At 41.3% G+C, this 20,023-nt stretch overlaps 1 protein-coding gene across 2 annotated transcripts in view; it reads left to right on the top strand.

Moving 5' to 3' along the window:
- The window catches only part of LOC110838049 (uncharacterized), a 184,341-nt gene that overhangs the window by 144,175 nt on the left and 20,143 nt on the right, over positions 1–20,023 (top strand). The gene's annotated exons all lie outside the window — the stretch shown is intronic.

Below are 20,023 nucleotides of genomic sequence, written 5' to 3'. Positions count from 1 at the left end.
GTTCGCTTTGCATGTTCGCTTATTGAGTAGCAGATAATCGATTCCTTGTTCTAGTTTCGTATTTGTTTGGAGAAATGCGGAAGTAATGCTTTTATTTAGTAATCCATAATTCTTCATTACAGCTGTGTTGTACGTTTACAGTGTGTTATAAACTTATTTACCGTAATTACATGTAGACCTTCTTGACACACTGATATTTGGTGGAGAAATTTCCTGCCTTTTATTTAACCCGTAGGTGCATTGTCGTGTTCGCAAGAACCAGACACTAGAACCTATCACGCCTGACTCCAGACTCGCGCAGAACGCAGACTTCGCCCGATCCCACCATAGGCGTCACCATAGCCTCATTTGTAGTTTTTGCTGCCACAGTCAGAACTTTATTTCGTTTATTTCCCGACGCATTCGTACAGCCAAACGATGGTCATTGGATATTATATTCGGAGCATATAGATTACATAACTAGAAACTTAATGGTTATGTGTTCACCTGGCGTGTAACACGTCTGAGGTGGAGAATGCAACACATATTGAAAATCAGTAAACTCTTAACGATGATAGACCCTGTCCAGCTGCTCACCATATCTCAAACCAATTTCTCACGTGCTGCTTATTTATCGCCCAGATGATGGAGGCAGCAGGTACGCCTGAAGCGCCGTTAAACCAGGAAGCCATCTTCCCAGAATATCGTCATCTTCAGAGAAAGTTTGATCACTTGTAGAACTGCTCTCATTTTGCTTCCCCACAGTAAGTGAGTGCACGCGACTGCTCCCAGGATGACGTAGGTCACATGGAGTGATGACAATTGTTTCCGCTTTGTACCGCAGCCTTCATTCATCGGGCTGTCCGTCCTCCTGTGCCATTCATTTCGTTTCTGTTCCTCTCTGTGGTAACACGCTGTTTCGCATTACATCTTGATAGAGCCCGACCTTATTCGATCTCAACTGTGTCCTATACCTTGTGCAGGTTTCTTTGAGTGTCTGTGTCAATTCGTCAGTTCAGTTAGCACAGTCGTATCCTTTCCTGGCATGACGCCAAGTAGGACTGCGTCCATCCCCCTTTTCCTCTCACGTAACGACGTCTTAGACCTAATTTATTTCAAGGGTAATAAATGGAGTGACAGATTTTTTCTTTTTCTCGGTCACTTCAAACGAATTCTACGCTATTGCCTTAGGTATAGGCAATGAACGCTTGTTCCTGAAATCATCATCATTTATCGTTCATAATCTTTCTATTTGAAGTTGTAGGCCTGTAATTTTAGCACTTGAGGTGGTGTCATGAAACTATCATGTTTAGGATATGGTGTTTCTGTTTTCAAAACACCCGGTTAGGAACCTTACGAGTCGTCCTGTAGGCGGGCCGGGCCTTTATTCATCGCTGCGTAAGACCAGGAAATGCAAGGCTACTCGCTTGTTGAGTCCAGAGACAAGCGCTGGGTGCAATTATCAAATAATGTAGGCATAAGCCTTCAGTGCTTCACAGTTCTTAGAAAGGTCAAACGTATCCTTCCTTCGTATCCCGCAGGCTGGTCATCATGATTAAGAAATCCCGCAATTTGACTTTAGGAAACAATTGTTCTGTCAAGTCGAAGTATTCGCAACTTATTTCTCTGAAATTTTAACGTGTTTTATCTTCCTTAAACACCTACTTCTGTCATGTGGATTCATCCCATGACGTTTTGCAACAAAACTTTTATGCGCATTTCTTATATCTTCACATCCTTTCTACATGCACGTGTTTTGTCCTTTTTGACTTCGTCGCCAGGTGAAGTAGCAGACAGATCAGCTGTTATTGAACAAAGTCCAAAGTAACAGTCGGGCTGAGTATATTTATAGTTTTTGCAGTCTAAGAATTTCTGATCTAATGTTAATATTAGGTCTACTGTAGGCACGTAGTTTCCTGTCAGCTGTTACTTCACATTTTTGTCGTATCACTGAGACTTACGACATTGGAGGGACTTAATGATAACTACAAGTCCGTGAGGTGAACCACATTGCGATAACGCAACTCTGCCTGAAACTAATGAACATGTATTACTTCATGTCATAATCTTTCAGTAGTAATCGTGATTTAGTGTAAATCCCCTCCATCCGTCCCAGGTTGCTACACTTATCTTTCCGTGTCTTAAAAACGTCCTTCTGTGATTGTCATTGGCGATAGTGTGGTATCATCTTTATACTAGCCGCCGTAAGAACCTGAAATCTCACCTTGGAAAATACATCGTTAGAGTCTAATGTGGAGCGAACAGGCCTCGATGAAGCTGCGTTAATGTCGACGAAGGGGCCAACAAACAATCGTGTGTTAATGTTACGCTGTTGTCAGCGACAGTTAGTCAAGTCTTCTGGTACTGGCTGATGCTATCGCCATAAGGACGACTGTGCGGAACAGTGTAATGCAGGCCCATGCTGCAATGCATACGGTGGGAAAGAACTGCACGCTGCGTGGTTCTCAATATCTGAAAAATCTGCTGAGTAATTTGTAATTCACAGAACCGTTACTTGCTTGAGAAACGGCTTTCCCGTCTTGCTGTGAAGGTCGGTGCAGATTTAAAGATTTGTATGTGTTTCTTAGCTTGTGTAGGGAATGTAATTTGTTTACAGAAACTCCCGGTCATTAAAGTGCTACAAACAAAGTTAATCAAACGCCTTTTTTTAAATGTAAGATTTGAGGTTTTCACAGCGGTGAGTATGAAGATTTCTGTCTTCTGGGTTGTTGCGCTGTGTAGACTGGTCGATGTTAACCAACGTTTCAGAGGTCATACTGCCTTCGTCATCAGGGCGATGACAACCCAGAAGACAGAAATCTTCGCCTTTTTTTTAAATCTGTACTTTTATATCTTAAATCGCGACACAAGGAAACACCCTTATTGAGAAGCTAGTCTTTTAGCTATTCAAAAAATCCACCATATTGTATTTAACTCGAAGGTTTATTATCGTGTTTGCGAGAGTTTGCCACCATTTCCAATCCTGACCCAGATGACTCCAGTCCTCATTCTTCCACTATGTTACCCGACTCAGGAAGATGCGTGTTATAAAAGTCGCTGTCGCAGCATGCTAGAGGAACTTGAACTCGCATTGGGAACAACAATGGCTAGTTCTAAGTGCTTGACAGTTTTGGGCACAGCAGGTCATTTGGTAGCACTCTGTGTCTTGACTTTTCGGGGTTCGAATGCCAGCTTACTAGGACTGAGGCATTTCAGGCCGAGTTGTCAGACCTATAGACGTATCAGCTGTGCATAATATTTCGCGCAGTTAGTAATGACATAGGATATTTTGTCTACATTCGAGTCAGGTTGTCATAGCAGGGCATGTGGTCCCCCTGTTTTGTGCGAAGGTGCTTTCTGCATTTGCGTAGTTCCTCTCTGCCCCCCCCCCCCTCTCCTGCCGCTACACTCCGAATTCGTATCTGTTTCGGGCAGCATGTTCCCCGCTTAGTTCCGTGGAACTTAAAATATTTCATGTTAAATTGAAGGTCATTTTAGGGGTGCCCTATTGATTACCAGTTACGTCACCACCAGTTATTTTCGTACAGCCTTCTGAAAGGTAGGATTGTGTCTGGGAAAGTGGCAGTGCGACAGGCGTATCTGCTGGTCATTGTTATGCCACTCCCTGTTCCTGATCGCAGGACAGGCCAGACTAGCTAGCGCTTTATTAAAACCTCTGAATAAGTAGGCGTGCTTGGCCAGACTCGGAGTTTGGGAATCTGGATTCGAACTGGGTAACCACACATCGCTGTGTGCAGATTAGTACGCTGTGTCACATAAATTATACATTTTATTCTCTGCTAGAATATACGCAATCCCGATCGCCACATCATATTCACGCGGTCACTCCGTATAAAGGTACCATTTGTATGTTTTCAGGATTTCCTTAAATAAGCAGTGATCTGTGAACCTGAGCTTACTTAATTGGATTCCACGAAAGTCCCATAAATTCTTAAAAGATTACAATAATCTGCGGAAAATTTCTTCCACATTCATCCTTGTTTGATATTTGTTCAGTTTGGACGACCTGTCCTCTTGTTGCGCGGAGCGCTGTTGGGGGCGGGGGGGGGGGGGAGGCAGCCCGGCGTGAGAATTCGGAGCCACCGCCCATCGGAGGAGACGGAGGCCAGTCCAGACCAGTTGCACGAGGAGGAGGAATGCAGACACCCTCGGTGCGAATTGGGATGCCGCTTGGTCTGTCTTTCTGTCACATTCTGAAATACCGAGATGATCTGCTGTCTTGTTGCCTGTACGGAAAATGAAAGAACTTTTAGTTTATTTAATTATCCTAGTAGCCTGTTAGTAGGGTAGGTGAATCAAGGAGCTGAGCTCACGTGTTTTTGACACCTTGAGAGGACAAATGTCTTGAAAAGTTGCCGCTTGGAATACTGATCTGAGAATGGAGGGGGGGGGGGGTGATATTAAAATCTATATTTAGAAAATAGATATGAGGATGAAAGTAGCTGTCTTCTGGGATGTTGCGTTGGGTCGGTGAAATTGAACGAATTTTCAGGCGAGGGCTCTGATGATGGCTGCAGTTAGCATCTCTGAAATATCGGCCAGTTTCTACAAGACTACACGGCGCAACATTACAGAAGACAGCCATTTTCACATTCGCCGTGAGAACCTGAAAACTCACCAGGCGTGAGAATGTTAACGGACTTCTCGCAGTCAAGCTCAGTGTTGGATTTCCGGGTTAGCAGTGTTAAATTTTCGTGTTCTCGTACCAGGGACTTATTTCGCTTAGTTTGTTAAACCTTTGGAACATCAAATTTGATGTCTTTCATTTCTGTTTTAGTTTAATCGAATTTACTTGCACATCGAGAATACAGCAGAAAATTTCTGGAAAACTGTTTTATCCGCCAGAAATAGCTCAGTCATTAATAGTTTTACGTGCTACTTTGTTTATTTGACGGAGTATAGTTTTCCTACCGCTGTTCAGATGTCTATTTCAGACATTTTTAAGCATTGGTGATTGGTTGCCTGGACAACAGAAATGTAAGAGACGGAAAGTGATCACCTACTTTGACTTTTCCGTCGATGGCAGTTTTCACCTTCCAGATTTGTGATGCAACACATCAAAACAAACAATCCCTCTAATGAAACAATGGTAAGCGAGAGAAGATTTAATCGGCACATGCACAGTTGAGTGTAAAACAATTCTTCTGTCTTAATAAGAAACAATTAAGCGTCTTAGTTTTCTCGGGCTTCCAGATGTCTATCACCCTTGTTTGCTGCAAAGTGAAGTTCTGTCCGGTTGGATAACTAGGTGTTATGTAGGTCTACTGTACACCAGTGCAGTGCGTAAGACATTGTTTTATACAGTTTAGCGCCATAAATATATTGAGCCGTATGTCTGACTGAAGGCTGGTCTTATTTCTCCTAGCTCTTTGGTAATAATGCTTGGAAATAAATTAAAGCAGAATACAATACACAGATTTTCAAATCTTGGGCACGTGTCAATAAAATTAAGGAGTCCACAGTATGCTACATGCAGATGCACAGTCCACTTTATTTGATAACCATTTTCTCGGAATGAAGAATGTCGTAGTCTACGAATAAGTCTGTCTTGATAATATACTTTACATGATGCATTCTGCTCGTTAATTGCTGTGACTCTTGTTTGAAACACTTAAATGCAAACTTGAAATAAATTAGCCGTTGCTTCGGGAAGGATGAGATGGTATCACAGAACTTAGATCAAAAGATCTCATTTAGAGGAAACACTTTGAAGATGTGGAAATATATGGGGCGATAATATGAAAACTAAATTTAGATATACATAGTGTAGTTCTGTATCTTATGATTGATCAGGTCATTGTCGAAATTTTGTGGCAACGTTGATGAACTTTTGAATTTTGAAACAGAAATAAGCTCCTTTAACAAACTAATAAATATAGGTTGCTTAGGGAACATCGGTACGACGTAGTTAGTTTGTTGGTTAGTTAGTTAAAGAGCAATTTCCTTTCTTGTTGTAAATGTATTTTTATCTCGACCCATGTCTCCGAGTCATTCGTCGAACTCTGCACCGACGCATTGACCTTGAATGTCCGTACCTTTAAAAAGCATTTCATTAAAATAAACAAGTTGAAACGCTTATACGCACTTTGCTTCTCGAAACTGCTTGCTATCGCGTGTAATAATCTGTGATCTCCCCCACCGCATGCCGAAGATTAGACACTGGTGAATCTTCAATGAACAATCTCCCAGACGAAAGCGATTGGCAGGAACGTGTTGGTACTTGATTGCGCCCAGAACGTGCGGCAACTTCTCCGACACTACTGGATGGCGAACAGGTCTAAGCAAACGGGGCGTTGACTCTCACATAGGAAGTGTAAGAACACGCCCTGCATTCATTATGGCGATTGGGCGCGTTGTTACCGGGTTACGGGTTCGATTCGTAGCTCGTGCTGTACTTGCGTGGCAGTTATACGAAACTCTTCTCATTGTTTCACAGTTGTACTTTAAAAAAGACAAGGCTCTGAAGATGAAGCCCGCATGCACCTCAAATTTCAGTAAACTGCAAGACTACACGTTGCGACAACCCAGGAGACAGACGTCTTTGGTTTCTAGTAGAATCATCCTGATCTGCCATGCACAAATACTTTGGCGTCACTGCATATCTGGTAGAAGAACTTTAAGGACGTTTACCCGCGTGTGAAATGCACGCATATAACATGTATATTGTAAAATATTTTAATAGTGTAAATAATTTTAAATGACTAATTTTTATAAGGCAGAAGGGGGACTACTCCAATGCGATTTTCAAAAATAATATTACAATAAACTGTATTACTGATTAACACGCGTTTTATTCCCGTCAACTTTTACGGGTCATACTACGCTAGTAAAATGATAATAATAGTATATATTAGTAAATATACTGCCTCCATAATTATGGTTTTATCACCCTGATGATGGAGGCAATTAATACCTCTGAGGTATCGGTTAGTTGTTGCTAAATACGTCAACATATGATGTGTATGTGTGCTTGCCGTAAATAGTGTAATTCCGTTTGTTAATACCATACACTTCAAAGTTTAGCCCAGAGGATGAAAGCAGTATATTTCTAAGAAACGTTGTTGTACACTGACTTACAAGATCACAAAGCGTTATAGCTCAGACGACGAAGTAAACTTTGCCGCCGTGAGAACATCAAATATCTAGTATGAAGATCTGCATTGTGTTGTTTGCATTTCTGTTGAATCAGCCGTTCTGTGGTTGCAGTACTCTTACACGGCATTTCTCTTATAACGTGTAACATCTGATCGAGCATATTAAGGCTTCTGTTTGCCCCCCCCCCCCCCCCCCCACTAATGGTTACGTTAAGTTAGCGTGGTATTTTAATTAGCACCGTCAGCTTTTTCTCAGGAACACTTCATCTACCTAGTGACATGACTATTTAATAATCTAAGCAATGTCTTAGTTAAAACGGTTTTTCTTACTATAATTTTATTGTCATTTATTTAAGGTTCAGTTTTGTATTTTGAAGTTGTGAGAAATCGTCGAATTTTCAGGAATGCTCTATATATTTTAACTGAAAGAAATTGCCAGTTTAAATATGATATTGAATAATTGATTTGTCCCTTTGCGTTATTTGTATTTTTGCCCTTTCTCTGTTTCTCGTATGTTCCTTTTGCGTACTTGTAATTCTAACATGTTCGTCACCCGTAGTAGAAATGTTTGTAAAATTTTACCAAGAATTGTACATAACTACGTGGGGAATACATATGTTTCCGTATATTTTCAGTTCTGAGACTTACAGGTGTCTGGTCACAGCCAAACACCATCCATCTTGTATGTAATGCAGATGGTAAAGTAAGATACTAAGATACGGTGTCGTTGCCTTGTATTGAAGGTGTGTGGGGTTTAAAATTTGTTTATTTAGTTCGTTGGCTTGTTAGTTTTATTATGGATTGACAGTTTTATATTTTTGAGGTGTTACGATCGACGATTTGAATTCAGGTGTGGATGTTCCTTCTAGACACCGCACGCGAACCTCAAGGAGTACTCCCTCACTCCATGAGAATAGTTGCTGCTACCGCCAGTTCCCGGTCGATGCTCTTCTTTAACCAAGATGGCAACTACACCTCTTCTGTAAATATTACTCCTAACACTAGCTAGCCGGATTCATGTTTGCTTTTGTTGTTGTTCCCACGTTCATTTGTTGTGTCTGAGAAATCTCATTTGTCCTTTTATTACTGTTAGAAATGTCTTAATTTGGCTTTTATGTCTTCTTCGAGTTTATCACCCCTCCCCTCCACCCCTCTAATTAAGTTGCGAAGGGTTTTTTGTTTCTGTCCACTTGTCTTCGTCCAAGATAAGATAAATGGGATGGTTTATTGAGTCGGCGTATTCAAACAGACGGCTGGATCACAAATGCACTGGCGGTAACGAAATGTAAGGGTTGCAGTATGTTGCAAGTGCTGTGTTATCATTATCCACGTTCACAGTAATGAAGACGGGATACACAGATTATAGCGATAATATTTTATGTTATTGTAACCAGACTTGTCTTTTTTTTAGTCTACTTTTAAATTTTATCGTAGTTGACTTAAACGGATGGAACTTGACACAAGAACATCCAGAATTGTAAATTTAGTGGTTTTGTTGCTAAAATCCATGCGAAATTACGTCAGTGTACTTCAGAAATGCGGTAATAATGGGGCATTTCTTGGCTCCGCCAGTGTATCTGTTACGTAGCAATTAAATTTGATTGACCCCATCAGAGGTACTGAATGGTTTCATGCTTGTAGATTGTACCTTAAATTTTTACATGTCTGACAGAAGGAACTGCATATTATATGCAAAATTTACAAAACTTCAGACTATTAATACTTTACCCTTTCCTTGTAATTTGCAGTGTGTATTCTTCCGCTAGAGTGAGAGACAAGAAATTGTATTCTTATGCTTGGTAACACGACGACTTAGAAATCGGATTTGTTTCCTTGCGGCCATGCGTTTATTTCTAATTATTTAAGGAATTTGTCGGAGTTGGAGTAATCTGTCTGTCCTGGCTCGAAGGAATGTTTGTGGTTCAACGCAGTGTAATCGAACAGAATTTGAGGTTGTCGCGGCATTGAGTGCGAAAATGGCTGGCTATCTTCTGGGTTGTAGCGCCGTGTAGACTGGTAGAAATTTACCGACGTCGCAGAGACTTTTGCTGACTCCATCATGAGCGTTCTGATGATAGAGGCAGCAAGGACCTCTGAAACCCAGAATACACGCATTTCAGTATAATTGAATTATACATCCATCCGTGCCGAGAAAGCCTTCCGAAGTTGCACTGTGGTGTTAATTATGTTTTGTTAGGCGTAACGACATCTTACGTTTAGGTACGTTACGCTATGTTTCAGCCACTTTGAACTACCATTAAATAACAGAAACAAGGAAGGTGGGCAGGTAGACCTCCCAGTTTACTCTTCGTCTTTGGACGAACACGTTTGATATTTATTGGTTGCTTTTAAGATACTGTCACGACCCGCAGTTACCACCACACAGAAGGAATCCATCTCCAGGGGTGGGCGAGGAAAGGCAGGTCGGACGGCCACATTCAGCGGTTAATGAATCTACCATTGTTCAGTACAATTGCCTTTTCTTGATATCCTCGCTTATTCGCACGGCATTGTGAGATGTAACAGGTGGCTGCCTGCATAACAGCTTGTATTCTGTTCTGTTTAGAAAGTCTCATTGTTATCTCAGGTTTAGTTTCAAGTTATTATATGGAAACGTATAGGATTTTATGTGAGAAACTGGACTCTGTTTGTTATATTTGTATGATTTGTTCTAATATTGATTATTTTAGGCAGCATAAAGGTATCGTGTGATTGATCGTAAATTATTTAACAATGTGTCGATGCTGAAAGAGTGGAAAACGTGGCCATAAATGGTTGATTCCAGAGAAAATGTTAAAACGACTAACATATTTATTTTGGGAAAAACCACTAGCCGTTTACTATTTTCTTTGTTTTGGACTTATCAATCACCCTTTTTTAAACTCTTAAAATGTTAAAACCTTCAAAAATACTACGTGCTACTTCTAAAAAAAGGATCTTCCTTCGTATTCTGGTAAAAGGGAAGGGCGCGAGTTCTGTTGGATCCGGTAGACCGAGCTATTCAGAACAGGTGTCAATTCCGAATATGTGTGTCCCATTTTTACCTGTAGAAAGAGGAATATCCATATATGATTTGAGGTTTTCACAGCGGTGAGTATGAAGATTTCTGTCTTCTGGGTTGTTGCGCTGTGTAGTCCGGTCGAGTCATCGCCCCGATGACGAAGGCAGTATGACCTCTGAAACGTTGGTAAACATCGACCGGACTACACAGCGCAACAACCCAGAAGACAGAAATCTTCAGGAATATCTATCTTTCGAAACTTAGTACTTTTTAAGGTTTTGAGATGTTTAAGACTCTTCAAAAACGGTAATAATATAAATCGCCAAATATATTGAGTGCAGATTCATTGGCTGGTCCTCCGGTTTAAACCTGAAGAGGCGCCTCCGGAATGCAAGTGAGGTGCGATACTAACGAGCGACTGTGCTCTCAGGTAATCTGAGAGGTGGCTTAGGACGGAGGCCTGTCTTTGGCCACTCCTGCCGCGGACAACAATCAGCAGACCTCCTCGTGTGTCTTGTGTGGCTGGCAGCCGAGTCGCACCTGAAGCGCCCGGTCTACTAATCACCAGAATGTTCTGGAATTGAGTGATTCGTCCACGGGGAGACCTCATCTGTTGCCTTGAGCATGATTGCTTTCTCCGCCTCCCGCCTTCGAGAATGAATGCTTGTTGCACCAGTTCTCTTTGTTTATTCCTTATTTCCTTGATACTGTTTTACTTTTCTCCTCTCGTCCTCCTACATGTCTTCCTAGAGGTGTTTATTTATTCTTCCTATTATTGTTTATGTGTATTTACCCTCCAAGTAAGATGGTGATACTATGGGTGGAGAACGTACTCTCAAGACTACCATCACACCTGCTTCATCTTATTGAAAATCTATCTTCCCCACACATCGCCCTGATGATGGAGGCAGGAAGCATATCTGAAATATCGGCAGACTTCTGCCAGACTACACGGCGCAAAATCCCAGAAGACAATGATCTTCATACTATGTCGACATTTTCCGGGAGGGACTGAAAGAAACCACGAAAAACCTCAGCCCGTTTATACAGTCTTTAACCCTGTTATCTGCCTAATACAAAGGAGGATTGGAAACCACGACCTTCGGCTTCGCAATTCTGATGACAGGATCAGTTCTGTGGAAATCGTGTAATGTTGAAGAGTTTTGCTGTGTTGAAAATTCCGCACTCTGGTGGTTTAGGGGATCAGAACACGGTGCACCCAGCCTGCGTAGTGTAAAAGGTAGACGTCGAGATACGATCCTGTGATCCTCGAAAAATCCTCCAGTCTACCTACCGGTAGGCAAAACTATTGTGCACAAGTTTATTTGTAAGCCCCAATACTTACACTCCTCACACTTAACTCCTCTTTCTGATGTATTTAGATGAACAATTTTTCGATTTTTTTTTCTGTAAGAGAGCGATTTGGGGGAGCTAAACCACAGTCGGTCTTTGCCGCGTCTTGTTATTAACTTACAATGCAGCGGCACCTTTTATTAGGAACAGCCCAGCACGGTCCACTTTGTGTGCAGTTCTGTTTCTTAACAAGCTACTCCGCGCCGAGATTTCGTGGTGGGTGGTGAATCCTATGTTACCGTCCTTCTCAAGTGTGGGCGAAACTGGATTGTCGTGACTGAGGCTTTGCCTCCGCGTGTCATACCACTGGCTCGTGATATTTGCAGCACCTTCAACTGCTCTGCAAGAATTACCCGCCGTTTTTCTTGTCTGATTTAAGAGATAGTTGTGAAAATGCGGTGCTTAATCGCTACGTCTTCAAGGCCAGTGGCCCTAGTGTTGGAGCATAGTTGAGCAGATGGTAATTGGTTAGTTGATCAAAAAATAGACTACGAAAATTCAAAGCATTAGTGCAAAAAACCTTATTTTGCGTCATTTAAATGTAGTGTAAACCTTCTCAAACGTTCTTATAATCTTATTTAAACTCTTTAAAGCCCCACGATAACTATATGTACCACCTGATTTAATAATCAGCAGCTCTGCTTTTTGCTAAAAGAGTGTATTAATGACTTTATTGTAGTTTTTGAATAAACCGCTATCGTTTATATAATCAGCAGTAACTAGTTTGTCTTTGTAATGGTGAAACGTTGTGTTGTCTTTGCGTTACGGGCCACATTTTTAAATATAATTTAGATGAGCTTCGGTTTTAAAGGGTTTTCTTTTGTTCCAACTGCTTCCTTGCTTTAATACCCCTAATTATCGTCTATTATTCATAAATATAGAGAATAATTGTTGTTACTTTATTGGTGGTTGCAGGAAGTTAGAAATTATTTCTAGAGAGTTTTGTACTGTATGGTACAGCTTGTGTGTTTGACACTTAGGGCCGATTGTTGATATCCCACTGAGACCATTGAAGGTTTTTGCTGTTGTGTTGTGGTCTAAATGGTTTCATCATTGTAAAGAGGTCATCCTGTATCAATGCGTCCTGTCAGATTTTGAAAATATATGTCATCATGTTGTAGTCACAGCCATAATTTTACATTTGAGACAAAATATGCTTTACGAAAAGCTTGTACTTCTTAAACAACTGTCAGCATACATACGTTCAGGATCCTACAGTGAGAGGCGCTTGTGTCTTTTAAATCCAGAATGTTGAACAGTCGCCAAGTTGATATAAGTGATGATTATAAATGTGACGTCCGTGCGGCCTCCAGCACCGTGAGTCTCGTAACTAGTTTCAGAATGACGTCGTGTCTGTTCAGTAAGTGGAACTTGTGTAGTGCATCATTTCCGAAACCAGATTATGAAGTAGAGCCGATGAATGAGTGCCTCTGAATTGGCGGAAACACTGGTGTTGTAATAACATCATCCCACATCTCATTGAAACGCTAACAATTGAAGGGCGCTAGTGCATGTGTCCATCAGCTGATTCATCATATCAGTTCTGAATGAACACGTCACGCTAAGTGATCCCAGTCTGTGATGTAACTACACGGGACAGTTCTCTCGATTAAGTCATGTCATAGATGTATTTCTTCCTGGGGTATGTGCGTTGTGTAATCCCTACTTTTAGTACAATCTCGTGTTCATATCGAGGAAGGCCCTCAAACTTTCAGTGGTCTGCTATCGATATAATATTCGTGGAGTGTCTGTAAGTCGTATGATTTGTATTCAGGGACTGTCCAGTACGAATCTCAGCTGGAGCATTGGCATCCTCTGTGGACGATGGCCCAGGAATTGCCATTTATTCTTGTATTGTTTCGGTAGTTTGCCTTACACATGTACTTTTATCGGAGAACAACAGTGAATCGGGTGAGTCAGTTCTAGAGAGGCAGTTTTGAAATAGTTAAAATTGTAATATTTGGAATTACCTAAAATGCCTTCCTTTCTCTAACGGGTCTCCTAATCAATCTCGCCCAGGGTCTCGCGATTAGCCATCCTGACATGTTTCCGTGATTTTCCTCTGTCATTACGGATGGATTAAAATACAGTACCTTCAATCGCCCTGATGTTGGAGGCAGCAATACCTCGGAAGCATTTGTAGACTTCTACCAGACTACAAGGCGCAACAACCCAGAAAACTGCCATCTACAGTACATTCCAATAGATCAATACTTCCGCAGTTCTTTCCAGGCAACCATGCATAATCATCATCTCATTTCAGCGCGTCGTAACGTTTCAGAGTAGATGAACAAACTGTGGGTTTAAGACTTGGGGTTTTCGCTACGGTGAAGATGGAGTTGGTACGTTTTTCCAAAACGGTGGTAACAACGATCAAGACCATACGACTTCACAACGCAGACGATCACGTTCGACAAGCTGCTGTATATGAAAATGACTACCGCCATTAGTAGTTTTGTAATGTGAGGTATTTCATTTTAGTGCTCATGCCATATTCTGTTTGCGTGATGCGTTGAATGTGGGCCTAATGCATTGTCGTCATTTGTGGAAAATGTCTGTACGAGAATTTGCCAAGTGGAATAACTTCTTGCATGTGAACGAAGACTAAATAATAGTAATAATAATGTAAATGTAACAACAGAGACGTTTAGTCAGTGATCGATCGCCAGAGTTCGATTTCCTGCTAGGTTTTGGGGTTTGTATGATTTTTTTTTGCACAAAGTGAACACATAGGGCAGTAGTCATGTTCTTAAGTAGGTTATTAATATTTCGTTATTTGAAACTACAGAACGGGTTTCGATTAAATTTAGTATTGTAGTGTCTAAATCGAAAGTGGTCTGACGAATATTGATTTAATTCCTATCAGTCCAAGCATAAATTAAACGGGATACTCGTATCAAACAGTTTTATAAAAATAATTCATAATAAGAAAAAGTAATTTTTAAGGTCCCACATTCTGGTTCTTTATCGATCTCAGTAAGGGGTCTATGGTTTGTTCCCCGGGCTACGTGGTTCTTGTGGCATTAAGTAGGTCACGGTCACTGTACTGCAGTGCTGTGGCGTGTTGAGAGAGGGTCAAGGTTTGACGCCCGGATTGTGTTCTCCCGCTTCTTTATGTTAAGAGTAAATCGAGCTTATTCGCGGAGCAGAATACGACCACGCCCCAACTTATGTAGGTTTAACCACTGATATTGAGCTGTTTTTAAAGAGTAGAGAGATAGAATTTTCTGTTCAAATAGACCTGGTTCTGAATTCTTCTCGGGCCAGCAGCCGTGTAAGGTGATTTAATGAATAAAACACAATCGTTTCGAGAACCATCTTCGTCCTCGTCCTACGGATATTTTATTCGTAGCATGGTAGGTGTTAATGATGTAGAAAATCTCTGCGGCCTGGAAGCACAAGGTTGGAATTTTACTGTAACGCGAGGAAGAAAAAATATGTAAGATTTGAGGTTTTCACAGCGGTGAGTATGAAGATCTCTGTCTTCTGGGTTGTTGCGCTGTGTAGTCTGGTCGATGACGCAGGCAGCAAGGATATCTGAAATGTTGGTAAACATCTACCAGACTACACAGCGCAACAACCCAAAAGACAGATATCTTCAAGAAAAAATATCCTTTTGCTTTACGCTGTTACCTTATGTGGGAAACGCATTTTTCGCCATGATTCAGTCCAAATTCTTACCACATTCCTGAGATTACTTAGTAGATTTCTAGGGAATTTTCACTCCGCAACGGCGACATGTAACATGTACAGAGATAAGTCGTTCCTTAATGGCGTATTGTATGTCTGATTCTTGCCCGGATACCGTAGAGTTCTTCTACATGGAGAAATTACTCCGGAAAACTGCGATAAATACGCGTGTGAGCTCCAGACCACCGCGCTGGTCTTGTTAGGGTTCCCTTGTTGAATTGTGGGTGGGCCACTCCTCCCCCTCCCTCCCTCTCGCCCTCCAGGTGGCGGTTCTTATAAACGCTGCCCAAGTGAGATTAGAGGGCTGCCCGCCCGCTGTTGGTTTTTACCTTGTTGACGTTGTCCGTAAGAAGGTGTATAATTTGAATCGGTCGGCTCCTTTCTTGAAATACACGCCTGGTTTGTGTTAAACTGGATTATGTGCCATTGGCACATTTTGTTTATGTACGTAACTGCTCTAGTACGTGAGGTACTTGACACGCTTTAAGGACCGGTTTATTTGTCGTCGAATAAATGTTTATTTCTCGTTAAGAAGGGCTATTTATTCTTATTGACCTTAGCCGTTCTTACTAAGAACCAATTAAATTTTGTTATAATTCATATAAATTAATATGTGCTGCTTTCTTTGCAGAACTTCGCTTCTTGTGTTCAAAACTTTTTTATATAGTTGGTCTATTGTCTAATTGTATTTATTTCCTAGGTCAAATAATTCATTTATTCGTTCTGGGATATGAGGTTCTGACGGCGGTGAGTACGAAGATGGCTGTCGAGAAATTGAGATGAACCGTGGTAATAGATTGGAGGAGGGTGTTGACTGAATTGATCTGATTTAATGATGCGGATCTATAGGGGCTGTTGAGAACACGGCAATGAATTTCCAGTTTCCTTAAAAAACAGAACATTTCTCGATTGTCTGCTCAGTAAGGACTCTGTCTCATGGAATTGTTATTTACAAACAGAATAAGTAGATGCGTACTTCTTTATTCGGTATGAAATCGGAAACGAGGAGCCATACGTCGTTGTCTTGCAGGGAAGGAAGCTAAATTATATCTCTGTAGTGCTTTAGCTTCTTATTATTCTACTCAGAATTCCCATATTTTAAATTCGCGGCAGATTCGGGAGGGTTCCGATCAGGTCCACAATCGATTGTCTGAAGACCAGCTGTAGTTTCTGAGCTAGCTTCCTCAGGCGTCCTTGTACCTGCTACATCAGTCGCTCTTGCCCCGTGTTGAGACTATAATGATCGGCTGGTTGCCTATTGCTACAACGGTTGAGGGGTTGGCACGTCTGCGGTCGCCATGATGTCTTATTGCCATTGTATGATGTTGACAAAAGCCGCCAGAGGGTTCAGAATTTGTTTTAGAAGCGTATTAAATGAACTTTTTTGTGGTTCGGGCAGAATTACAGGCTGTGAAATGTCTTTGTTGTTACGAGTTTTCACCTCCTACTGTCAGATTCGGAAATCTTGGTGGTGAGTTTCTTAGAACGAGTGGTTTTCGGGCATTTTATAACCGGCTTTGTAATTTGTTGTAAGAATAAAAATCAGATTTGGTTATTCTTTGTCGGTAAGTTACTGCATTTCCCTGGCACGAGATTTTAGTATTGCGGTTATGCTTTTGTTTTGTGATTTTCCTTAATGTGCCCCTCAATGCTTTAGGGTTAGGTTTTCGTCTGTGGGAATGTCCAGAGATATCAACATGAATTTCTGTTTGTGCATTATCTGTCTTAGATAAAGCCAGGATCTGTCATGTCTTAGTATCAAAGGCAGGTCTCCCACTGCTGTACTACATAATTATCTTGTGTTTTTTCTAACAACAATTAACAAACCTCATGCAAGAACTATGTAGAATTTCTAATTCCTTCGGACCCAGTAAATTGACCTTCAGTGAACTAGTATTGAGGATATTCTGCCAAAGACCCAAACGAAATCGAAAATATCGAGAAAATAAAATGAGTATCTGATTGTACATATTTGGATGTTCAATTTTAAATTGATTTTATTATATAAAACTAAAAGGTTTGAATTCTGGTCTTTGCAGTGAGAAGCCAGCATCTAGTCAATCTAAGTATGACGCGGGCAGTTTTAACTATTTTACGTATAGAAGCCAATAAAGTTTAGTACGTATTTTGTATCATCACAGAATTTCCATCGTCTGTCTAATTTTGTCGTCGCAACGAATAATTTCCCTGTCTTCAGTTTAGTGTCGTCTGCTTTTATCCCCTGTTTCAGAGCAGGTGATAATGGCAATGTTCCAACTTTTCGCCATTGAAGTAGCTTCTGTAAGTTATTTGATTTTACTCCTTCGCTTGTTTTTTGTGTTCTGTGTTCTCTGCGTGTGTTTCCATACAAGATGACCGTGATGCACAAACTTGGCGAACGAAACAAAGGACGAGACTGAATTTCGCCGCGTGGGCAAGACATGTGGAGGCTGTACTTTGACAAGGCTAGTTTCCATTTTGGTTGGAATTCTAAACAAACGAAATGTTTGATTTTGTGCTAATGAACACTCACGTCAGTTTAACGCGAGAAAACCACCGTGGCTTGTCTTATGGCGCGACAAAATAATCGGATAATTTGTTCATAGCCCTCGACTGATTTCTTACAATTTTCGAATCTGCTTGCTTGCGGATGGAAGTGGTCACACCAGGTGCTGTCTTTATTTCTTGGGGGAGAGGGATTTCCTTATTCTTACAGGTTAAATGTCTGGGCGTTACCTTCGTGTTAGCCATTGCCACTTTATTTCAGCTTCACTTGATAAAGCGTCGTTTAAAATAACCTCAGATCGAACGATACAGTATTAGAAGGGGAAAATCAAAGATTCAGTTGTAGTGAGGTTGTTTTGATCGTTTACTACTCGAGTCGTTATTGTCATTCTTACTTACAATCTATTTCAAAATTTGCGTGACCTTTGTGTAAGTGTAATGAAGTCTGCTTCAGTAGCGTAGTATGCGATTGGGCCTAGTCATTACAATACGTGTATATCGCAGACGACGTGGTATTCTGGTGCTGGTGCACTAGGAAACTGCAGTTATTGAATTTGCTTTATCATGACTTGCTCCCTCTCTCAATCCCCACCCTGTGGTTGTAACGGAGCTGCAGTGCGGCGCTAAGAGATCCTTGTTAGTCTGACCCACACAACACTGTTGTCGGAGAAGTTGCCGGTACGTCACGGCGCAGACTTTTACCGGCTGACCGTAAAGAGGCTGATTGCAGACAGGTGCAACACTTTCGTGTTTCCGCTGATAGCACACGAGAGCGATTTTTTACCGTTCCGCGTGGAAACGTCCTCCCCAGAATTACGCAGAGAGTTGTTTTTGTAACAGGTAACCTGATCGACAGCGTAGACTGAATGTACAGGATCTTCGCGAAAGGACTATTTTAATTATTTTTCTGAAATAACATCAGGGTTTGTCGTGGATGTATTGAATACATGCATGTGTACCACAAGTTCTCACGGCGCTACGACCCAGATGAGAGCCATTTTTAATTTGATTGACGTCAGCAAGGAATTTTTGGAGGAAAAGTTTGTCTCGCATGGTATCGGTTGTGCGAAGTTAAATTAAGTAAATTACGTAAAAGAGATCATGAAACTTTCATCATAAATAAAATGCTGAACTTTTGTTGAACAGCCAACAGATGTAATTTACCGGTCACCAACTGGAAGATGAAGTGAGAGACCAAAAGCATAACGACTTGAACTGAGTTATAAACTGATGGAAGAAAGGGTTGAAAGAATAACAGTGGAATGATCGAAAGTTGCGGAGTACGGTAATTGGAAAGTATCCCAAGGGGAAGATATAATGTTTGGACTTTGAAACGAGTTGGAAGTCGCTCATGTATGCGGCTTTTAGTTTTTATCTGCGCTGATGTTGCCTTTTCTAAGATTTACGACACAGTACAAAAATGTGTGCTTGTGAAATATACCTTGATAAGAATTACAGCTTTGTTTGATGTGTATTTAAGGAGATACACACGGGAAAATGCTTAGGTAAAGTGAAGTCTCACACTTCACAGCTAAAAGTAATTATAGTTTGTCACAATGCCATTTAGTAAGAAGGGAAGTAAAAAGTCCGACGAACTGTCCGAAATTTTGCGTGACAAACATGAAGTTTCCAATGCGGCTTCCTTATTCTTTGCTGGGGACCACGAGAAGAACTACAATAACAACAAAAATCATCTTTCTGATAACTGCATTTTTTAGGAAGATATTAACGTATTGCCTGATTATTTTTCAAATATAGGCTATTTTACACATGGATACGAGGTTTAACCCTGGTTCCTAGACAGGAAGCTCAGTCAATATAGTGACTGACTTCGGACTGGACAACCGAGGTTCGATGTCCGACGGGAGCAGAGGATTTTTCCTCTAGCCTCTGTGTCCAGACCGGCTCTGGGGCCCACCCATCCTCCTATCGAATGGGTACCGGGGTCCTTTCTCGGGGCGTGATGCTGACCATTTACCCCCATCTAGTGCTGAGCTCAAGAATGAGTAGGAGCTATACCTACACTCCCCCAAGCGCCTACATGTGACGTACAGTGGGACAGCTTTACTTTTTAGTTTACGTTACTTAGACAGGAAGCCCTGTAAGTTGGTGTGAAAATGCTTATCATCATCATCATTATATCTGCAAATAATTCTATATTCTCGTACGAACAGCAGCGTCAGCGAATTTAATTCCTTTAGCATATCATAAAGCAAGTCGGTATTTTGGTCACTGATTCCCAGCTTGTGCTTCAAGTTTCTATCAGTGGAAGCGAGTTATGGTCCTGTCATCTCGATATAAGAAGCCCCGCCATTAGTAGCGCTGTTCTCAGCCCTCCTGCTCGCTGGGTTGAAGGCCGGGACGCCACTCTCCAAGAATGGCATAAGTCACCCTCACCACA

This window comes from Zootermopsis nevadensis, unplaced genomic scaffold, assembly GCF_977971745.1.
Source record: "Zootermopsis nevadensis isolate Lab colony 2312 unplaced genomic scaffold, Znev_1.0 Znev_ptg000030l, whole genome shotgun sequence".
In the NCBI taxonomy this organism is placed as follows: Eukaryota; Metazoa; Arthropoda; class Insecta; order Blattodea; family Termopsidae; genus Zootermopsis; species Zootermopsis nevadensis.
The sequence above is the reverse complement of the archived record's forward strand: the minus strand, read 5'-3'. Positions and strand labels throughout refer to the sequence as shown.